The following is an 8667-nucleotide window of genomic DNA, read 5'->3' as shown; positions in this document are numbered from 1 at the left end:
CTTCGGCCGCCGGCATCGCTTGCTGATTTTGCCGTCGACGTACCGGGTTTCACCCCCCGGTCTCCTACCAGTCGACCGCTTCCACCTGACGCTGAAGAACTGTATGTTACCTTCCTAATTTCTCACCCCCCCTCCCCCCATTCACAGGGACATACTCCATACTGCGCGGGGGGGGGGGGGGGGGGGCTATGTGCCGTGCAGCGCCGTAAATATCGATATTTGTAAAGAGTGTAAGTGTGCTATCTTTGAGATGGGGAGTTTTGGAGGATGTTTTCCGCTAACGAGTTAGTTAGCCTCATGGACTTGTATCGGTGTAGACGTGAAGTGCTAATAAATTGTCATATGAGAGAATACTAGTTGTTTACCTACAACTATCACCCAATTCCCTCATGTCTAAAAGACCGATAGAAATGTGGCCAGGGACACCTGCACCTGACATTGCCTACAGTCTTCACAAATCCCAGGGACCAAATCTAGGAGTATAGTGGAGCCCTTCAAGGTTACTGATTGCAGATGGGCTGTGATGGATCTTCCCTTTGTTCAGGAGCAGTGTCACTTATGCACCAATGCCATTACTGTGTTCCACCAAAGGAATTCTCTTAAGGCAATCATCATCCTTGCATTTGCACATGTTTTTGTATACCATTGTAATGTTGTACTCCTGAAGCCTCAGTGCCCATCTTGCTATTTGATCTAATACATCCTTCAGGCTAGTCAGCCAGCATAGAAAATGGTGATCTGTCACAACAGTCAAAGGTTCGCCAAATAAATATGGCCAGAACTCATTGAGGGACCAGACAACTCCAATACACACTCTGTTGTTGAGTAGTTCATCCCAGACTTGGAAAGTACTATGGAAGCATAAGCAATAACCTTTTCAGCATCTTCTTGAATTTATATTGAAATTGCTCCTGTCTGAAAACTGTTAGTGTCAGTGTGATGTTCTGTCTCGTCTACAGTACTAAGACTGGAGAAGCTGTTAACTTCTCCTTATGGACAGAAAAACATTTTCCTCGGGCCTTATTCATAAAGATTTGGTATCTCTCTTTAGAAATTCTTGTGAGGGACATCCTTTGGTACATAAGTCCTTTATAAATCATCAGTAGTATGAGCATTTTCATGAGAGAACTTCTCATGTTACAATTTGTGCTGAGGAGTTAAAAAAGAATCTGTGACAGCTCTTATTTTCTGTGGATTTGGACAGACTTCATTGCCTGTCAGTAGATGCCCCAAGATTCTAATTTATTGAGTGAGAGAGAGTTTTTTTTTCAGATTCAAGCAGAGATGCAGTCTTAATACACTTCATCATGGATGTCTACTAGCTTAGATGTTCTTAAAATGTCTTAGAAAAAACAGTAATATCATCCAGACAGGAAAGATACATCATCATTTCAAGGTGTCAAAGTAGGTTGTCCATCATACACTTGGAGCTAATTGGAGTGTTACATAGTCCAAACAGTATAACTTTGAACACATAGATGCTATCAGGAGTTATGAAGACACTCTTTTCCAAGTCAGTGTCTTCAACCCCAATTTGCCAGTAACCTATCTTTATGTCCATAGTTGGGACACACTTTGCTTCTTTCAAGCAGTTTAGGGTGCCATCAGCTCACAACAATGGACAGATATCATTCATCATGATTTTATTCACTCATTGGTAATTGATGCAGAAACACCATGTGCCATAATCCTCCTTCTCAAGAGCTGAAGAAGAGGGCAAAAGACTCTCTGAATGTTAAGCTATGTCATCTTGTAGCATTCTCTCCATTTCCTCTTGTATCATGCATCATTCAACTAGCAACTCTCTATAGGAGCATTGGCTAATTGGTAAATGATCCTGAGAATTGATATGTTGTTTTACTATGGGCTGTTTGGTCTGTCTTTTCTCCACTCCAAGTTTGAAAGCATCCGAAAGGTAATGCAGAATGGTTATCTCTCACTTAGATTGTTCCTCGGTCAGGCCAGATCCTATTGGCATTATGATAGTAGCTTCATCCTGTGAACTGTCTGCAGTTGTAGCAGAGCAATGTTCTTCATCAATGACACTAATCAGTTCTTCCCAGACTGATTTGCCTGGCCCTATGCGTGTACCTTTAGAGATGAGTTATAGCTGTGATCCAAAGTTCTCCTTGGCTACCTACAGTGCATATACAATATTGCAGCACCTGATATAAATATATTAAATGCTACAGGATTTAAGTTAGCTTCTTATTTCTGTAGTGAAAATATGGAGAAAGGAGGAGTTTGCCATATTTGTCAGAAACTGTTTTGATTTCAAGAATATTGGTATTAATAAATTTTGCTCAGAGCAGCTCTTAGAAGCTTGTGCAACAGAAGTAGTATTTCATAGTAAGTCCTTTATAATAGTAGGTATTCACAGATCACCGTCAGGAAATTTTAAGCTCTTCATAAAAAAGTCTGGAAGCTCTGCTGTCCCATCTCGTGTAAAAACAAGGAAATAGTGGTTGCTGGTGATTTTAATGTGGATTTATCGGAAAGCTCTGTCAGTTAACAATTATTGCAATCAGTAACACTATCATTCAATTTAGTTCCTACAGTGAACTTTGCTACTAGGATATGTAAATGCTCTGAGACTGCTATTGATAATATCTTTGTAGACAAATCTAGGGAAAAAAGTCATATGACAAGACCAATAGTAAATGGGTTATCTGATAATGACATGCAGCATCTTGTGTTAAATGTTGAAACTTGTCAGGATAAAAAAAATCTATTAAATCTGAGTACAGGAGGGTAATAAATAAGTCAAAAATTGAGAAATTAAGGAAATTGCTCAAAGACATGAACTGGATAGATGTTTACAATACTTATGACTCAAATGGAAAATACAAAGCATTCGTTAATAAAGTTACCTCTACTTTTGAAAATTGTTTTCCTCTAAAGGTAACTCAAATCACACAGAAGTCAAAAAATAAACTGTGGATTATACAAGGAATAAAGATCTCATATGGAACAAAAAGGAGACTGTATCTACTATGTAGGAACAGCTCTGATGTTAGCATTGTAATGTATTACAAAGAATACAGCAAAATACTGAAGCAAGTAATCCAGAAATTGAAGTATCTTTATTGTGAGAAAAAGGTAATTACATCAGGCACAAAATAAAAACTGTGTGGGATATAGTGAAGAAAGAGACAGATGGGGCGAAAAAGAAAGAAGAACAGATAGCTCTAAAAATAAATGACTTTGGTAACAAGTACATGTAGTGTTGCAAACCTCTTAAACAAGTACTTCATTTCTGTTACTGACAGCTTGGGGTTATCAGGTTTGGTGAACAGTGCAATGGAGTGTCTGAGACCAAACTTTAAAAATAACTCCAGTAAAATGGAAATGACACTTACGTCTCCCAAAGAAGTAGGATCCATCATAAAATCCTTAAAATCTAAGTATGACAATGGGCATGATAACATATCAACAAAGTTAATCAAAGAGTGGTAATGTGAGTTGATTTCTATCTTAAGTTATTTGTGTAATCAATCTCTTATCAGAACATCTCCGGACTGGCTAAAATATGCTGAAGTTGAGCCTCTTTACAAGAAGGGGGATAAAGAGATACCATCGAACTATCCATCAATTTCACTTTTGCCGGCTTTCTCAAAAATATTTGAAAAGGTTGTGTTCAAGCATCTCTTTAAGCATCTGACTGCAAATACTATGTTGTCCAAGTCACATTTTGGATTTATTAAGGGTTCTGATATAGAGAAAGCTATTTACATATACAGTGTGAATGTACTTGATTCATTAGATAATAAATTAGAGGCTACTGGCATTTTCTGTGACCTGTCAAAAGCCTTTGACTGTGTGAACCGCAGCATTCTCTTAAGTAAATTAGAATATTTGGTGTCACCGGTAATGCTGTGAAATGGTTTTGAGTCTTATCTATCTAACAGGAAACAAAGGGTGTCATTGCAAAATACCTGTGCAGTAAGCAGGCAATCTTCATCTGACTGGGAATTAATTACATGTGGTGTTCTCAAGGTTCCATCTTGGGTCCATTGCTTTTTCTTGTGTACATTAATGACCTCTCATCTGTTACATTGCCAGATGCTAAGTTAGTTTTGTTTTGCAGATGATACAAACATTGCAACAAGTAGTAAATCAAGTACAGATTTAGAAATAGATGCTAATCAAATTTTCACTGACATTAATAAGAAATTCAGAGCTAATTCACTGTCATTAAACTTTGAGAAGACCCACTATATGCAGTTCAGAACCTGTAAGAGATTTCCTTCCAGCATGTGTATAACATGTGAAGACATGCAGATCGAAGAGGTTGACAGTGTTAAATTTCTGGGATTACTACTCAATAATAAATTCAGTTGGGAAGGGCATACCACAGAATTGCTTAAGTGCCTAAAGAAGTCTGTATTTGTCATGAGAATTATGTCAGATGTTGTTGTTGTTGTTGTCTTCAGTCCTGAGACTGGTTTGATACAGCTCTCCATGCTAATCTATCCTGTGCAAGCTCCTTCATCTCCCAGTACTTACTGGAACCTACATCCTTCTGAATCTGCTTAGTGTATTCATCTCTTGGTCTTCCTCTACGATTTTTACTCTCCACGCTGCCCTCCAATGTTTCATTCTGACAGTGTGTTAATTCTGTAAATATTAGCTGTTCCGGTCTACCGCACTGTATTCACCATTTTGACAATGTCAGATGTAGGAGATATAAATGTAAAAACAACTTATTTTCATTCTATTCTGTCATATGAGATTATATTCTGGAACAACTCATCAAACCGAGCAAAAGTTTTCTGGATGCAAAAGCTTGTGATAAGAATCATTTGTGGTGTAAATTCAAGAACCTCATGTAGAAACCTGTTCAAGGAACGCTGTATTCTAACCACTGCTTCTCTGTATATTTATTCCATAATGAAATATGTTGCAAGTAATACATCTCTATTTCCAATCAATAGCTCAATACACAGTATCAATACTAGGAATAAGAACAATCTACATAAAGACCTAAAATAACTTACCCTGGTCCAAAAAAGGGGTCCAATATTCAGGAACACACATTTTCAATGAATTTCCAGAAACCATTAAAAATTTGGTTTCAGATAAAGCACCATTTAAACAGGTTGGTTGGTTGGTTGTTTTGGGGAAGGAGACCAGACAGCGTGGTCATCGGTCTCATCGGATTAGGGAAGGATGGGGAAGGAAGTCGGCCGTGCCCTTTCAGAGGAACCATCCCAGCATTTGCCTGGTGTGATTTAGGGAAATCACGGAAAACCTAAATCAGGATGGCCGGACCCGGGATTGAACCATCGTCCTCCCGATGCGAGTCCAGTGTCTAACCACTGTGCCACCTCGCTTGGTCATTTAAACAGAGTTTGAAAGATTTTTTGATAGGCAATTCCTTCTACTCCATAGATGAATATCTTAACAGAGACCGTTAAGCCAGCCTAATTAAAAATATCTGTTAGATTTCAGTTTTGACAGCACTTGGTCACAACAGTCAAGATTAGGTATTTTGTGTATGATAAATTTATTAATAGTGCATAACAGTGTTTCATTCTGACAGTGTGTTAATTCTGTAAATATGAGCTGTTCAAGTTTACCGCATTGTATTCACCGTTTTGACAATCTCCTGACACGTGATCTGGGTAGTAAGTATAATATTCAAATGTTTTATGTTTTTATGTCATACTTTCTGACATGTTCCACACCCATGAGAATCGTCCCATGTTTTGGGTCTATGGAATGAAAACTAAATGTAATCTAATCTAATCTGTTATTCTGATTACAATGCAAAGTTATTTTGGACATGCATATATGTCCAAAGGAACAGGCACTGTGGTGATGAGAGCCATAACGAAACACATCATTCTGTGGTACTGCACGCAATGAGCAGGAACTCTGAGTTCGAGTCTCAGTCTGGCAGAGATTTTCATTGTTGTCATTCCATTCTACAGCTGATGGTAGTCCTCATTCCCAATTGGAAACTCATTTGATGTGCACAATGCACATGGTCATTGCTGGCATGTATATTTCTTATTTGAGTATGAGTATCTGTTTACATCTGGGAAAAGCTTCATAGTTTAACTGAGCATCTCGACTAATGCCTGGAATTCATCTTGTTGATAATGATGGGATAACCACATATTCACTGGCAAACAACTGCCTAGGGTGCCCTTGTTAGTACAGCTTTGTCATTCTTGAGCTCTGATCTTTCACATGTATGGTCACTTCCGATGCCTGCAAGATGTTCCGTTTGAGAATAACATCATGACTGCATTCTGTTAAGAGAAAAAATTCAAAGGGGTGCATTGCTTCATTGATAATTATTCTTGCAATATATGTGTCTGTTGGCTGGACATATTTCACAATCTGACCTTCAGCACAACTGCTTTCACATCATGGAAAATGGTCTTCTGTAGCTTACAACAGCAGCATTTGAAATCATGGAAAAAGAAGCCCCTGAGCCTACTAGCACCTAGACTGATTGGCCATCATTGATGGCATCAATGAGATTTTCTGCTATCCTGGTAAATGTCGTCTATGTGGTAGCCTCAACTCCACGGATGATTGCCTCACTTAGTTTTCCTGAATTTGGTGGCTAGGCCATTAGTTTGTACCTCTGTACAGTGGCAGGGAGTGGATGTAATGTGTTTGGGAATGGCCTTATCCAGGTTATGGTGATGAGTTTAAGCCCACTGGTTGACTATAATCATATGGCAGTTAACTTGCATGAATAGGAATGCTGTAGTGGTTTATGTCTTGTGGCATTATAGGCACTGAGAACTCACCTTCTTTCTCTGCAGTAGTGCAAATATCCAGGGTGTCCACAGTAAAAAGCAAACCAGCCTGTTGTCCTCCATGCTCCAGTCTATTCTTTTACAGAGCATTTTACGTGGTAGAATAGTCTACCATACCTGCAGTCATCAGGTGATGGGTTGTCATTTGATGACTGTGGCTTAAGTTGAAGGTGGCCAAGCCATTCTCATGGTACATCTGACTGGTGAAGTAGATTGATGCCAAAAATTGATACAAGACTTCTTCAACATTCTCTATTACCTCCTAATGTATGCTGTCAATGTTCATGACTGATATCTCTTGTGTACTCAGCCTGACAGGTTTGCTGCCATAAAGTGCCATGTATCTTCTCTTACAACATGGCGCATGAGAGAAGTAAGGCCATAGTGGTCTTCACAGCAGCCATAAGGAGCACATTTGGGAGGCGATCATACCTCTTTCGTCCAACTCTTCTTCTGTTGCATTCCCTCACTACAGTGCCACCAGTTACTTAATTCTTCTATTGTAACACTATTTGTCAGAAGAGCTTGGTACATGTCTTCTGTGACTCTTTTCATCAGATGTGAGATTTTGTCAGGTTCTGTCATATTCAGATTCACAACGTTGCAAAAGGTCAAAACATTCTGTATCTATGACTATGTCATTCCACCATAATGTTGGGCCCTGTTCTTTAATTGTTCTTCTCCTAAGCAGTGGGAACAATATTTTGGCAAATGACAAAATTGCCATCATCAGCTGCACTGATGATGGCAATGTGGTCATTTGCCAATGTGTTCCACCCATTGGACACTGATCTCTGGCAGTTCACCCACAAACTATTTTGAGATTTGCTGTTGATTGTCACCAAAATTTTTGCAGTACAGCTTGGAATTTGTCACAGCCATTGAACTTATCTTTGTTTGTTAGTCTCAAATCATACATTTGGCAAACACATCATGTCATCCTAGCTGTTGTATTTGGTAACTCAGTCAAATCCTTTCAGCTATTCGCCATCTCAGGTAAACACTGAAGGATGCCTGATGTGCAGCTGACTTACTGCTGTTTTGGAAAATGTACTGAAGTACCCAGCATCTCCACCAAACAGTGTCACATCAAAACCACAGTCAAGTCCAAATCTGAAGGCAGTATTGTCAGTGAAATACAACACTTAGCGCTGGAAGCACCAGTGTACAGTTGAACACAACTGAGTTCCTGAATGGTGAGTGCAGCTATTTATAGAAACATAGAATATTCCAGGATATGCAAATATTACAAAGATAGATATTTCAGGAACATTCCAGAAATGATAAATACTAAATAACAAGTAATTGTTAGTGATTGGGTTTGAACTGGTCATCTACAGCACATGTCAGCTTGTCATAATGTGTAAAATGTAAGTTAGACAATGAAACGTACTCTCCAAGGTTATTTTTAGACAAGGAAGCATCCAGATAAATCAGAAATTACACACACACACAGCATTCATCAGTGATACTGCTACAGAAATTTGTTCAAATGATTTTGAGTGGATTGTTTAGTGTGGGTTTTTATTTATTACCTTATTGATATGATCTGACTACAGCCATTATCAGATCAAAACATAGTACCTGTGAAATAATGTTCAATCCCAGTTGCAATAAAACATGTTGACATGGGGCGTCAGCTGTGCCCAGAGCAAGGAGCAGCTACACAACACCTGTACCTGCAGTACCAAAAATAGTTATGAATAGTGTGACTTAGGCCTTGTCACTGTAGAAAGTAAACATTACAGTGTAAGGAAGTCCATAGGCTGCGTAATTCACTTGCTTGATTCCCAAATCAGCAAAAATGTCATCCATGCCATTTGAGCCAGCCGAAATATGGTCAGGATTGAATTGATAACAATAGGGTTTGCCAGTGTCCTAGACAACATGC

This window comes from Schistocerca gregaria, chromosome 4 (genome assembly GCF_023897955.1).
Source record: "Schistocerca gregaria isolate iqSchGreg1 chromosome 4, iqSchGreg1.2, whole genome shotgun sequence".
Taxonomy (NCBI): Eukaryota; Metazoa; Arthropoda; class Insecta; order Orthoptera; family Acrididae; genus Schistocerca; species Schistocerca gregaria.
This window is presented reverse-complemented; position numbering follows the sequence as displayed.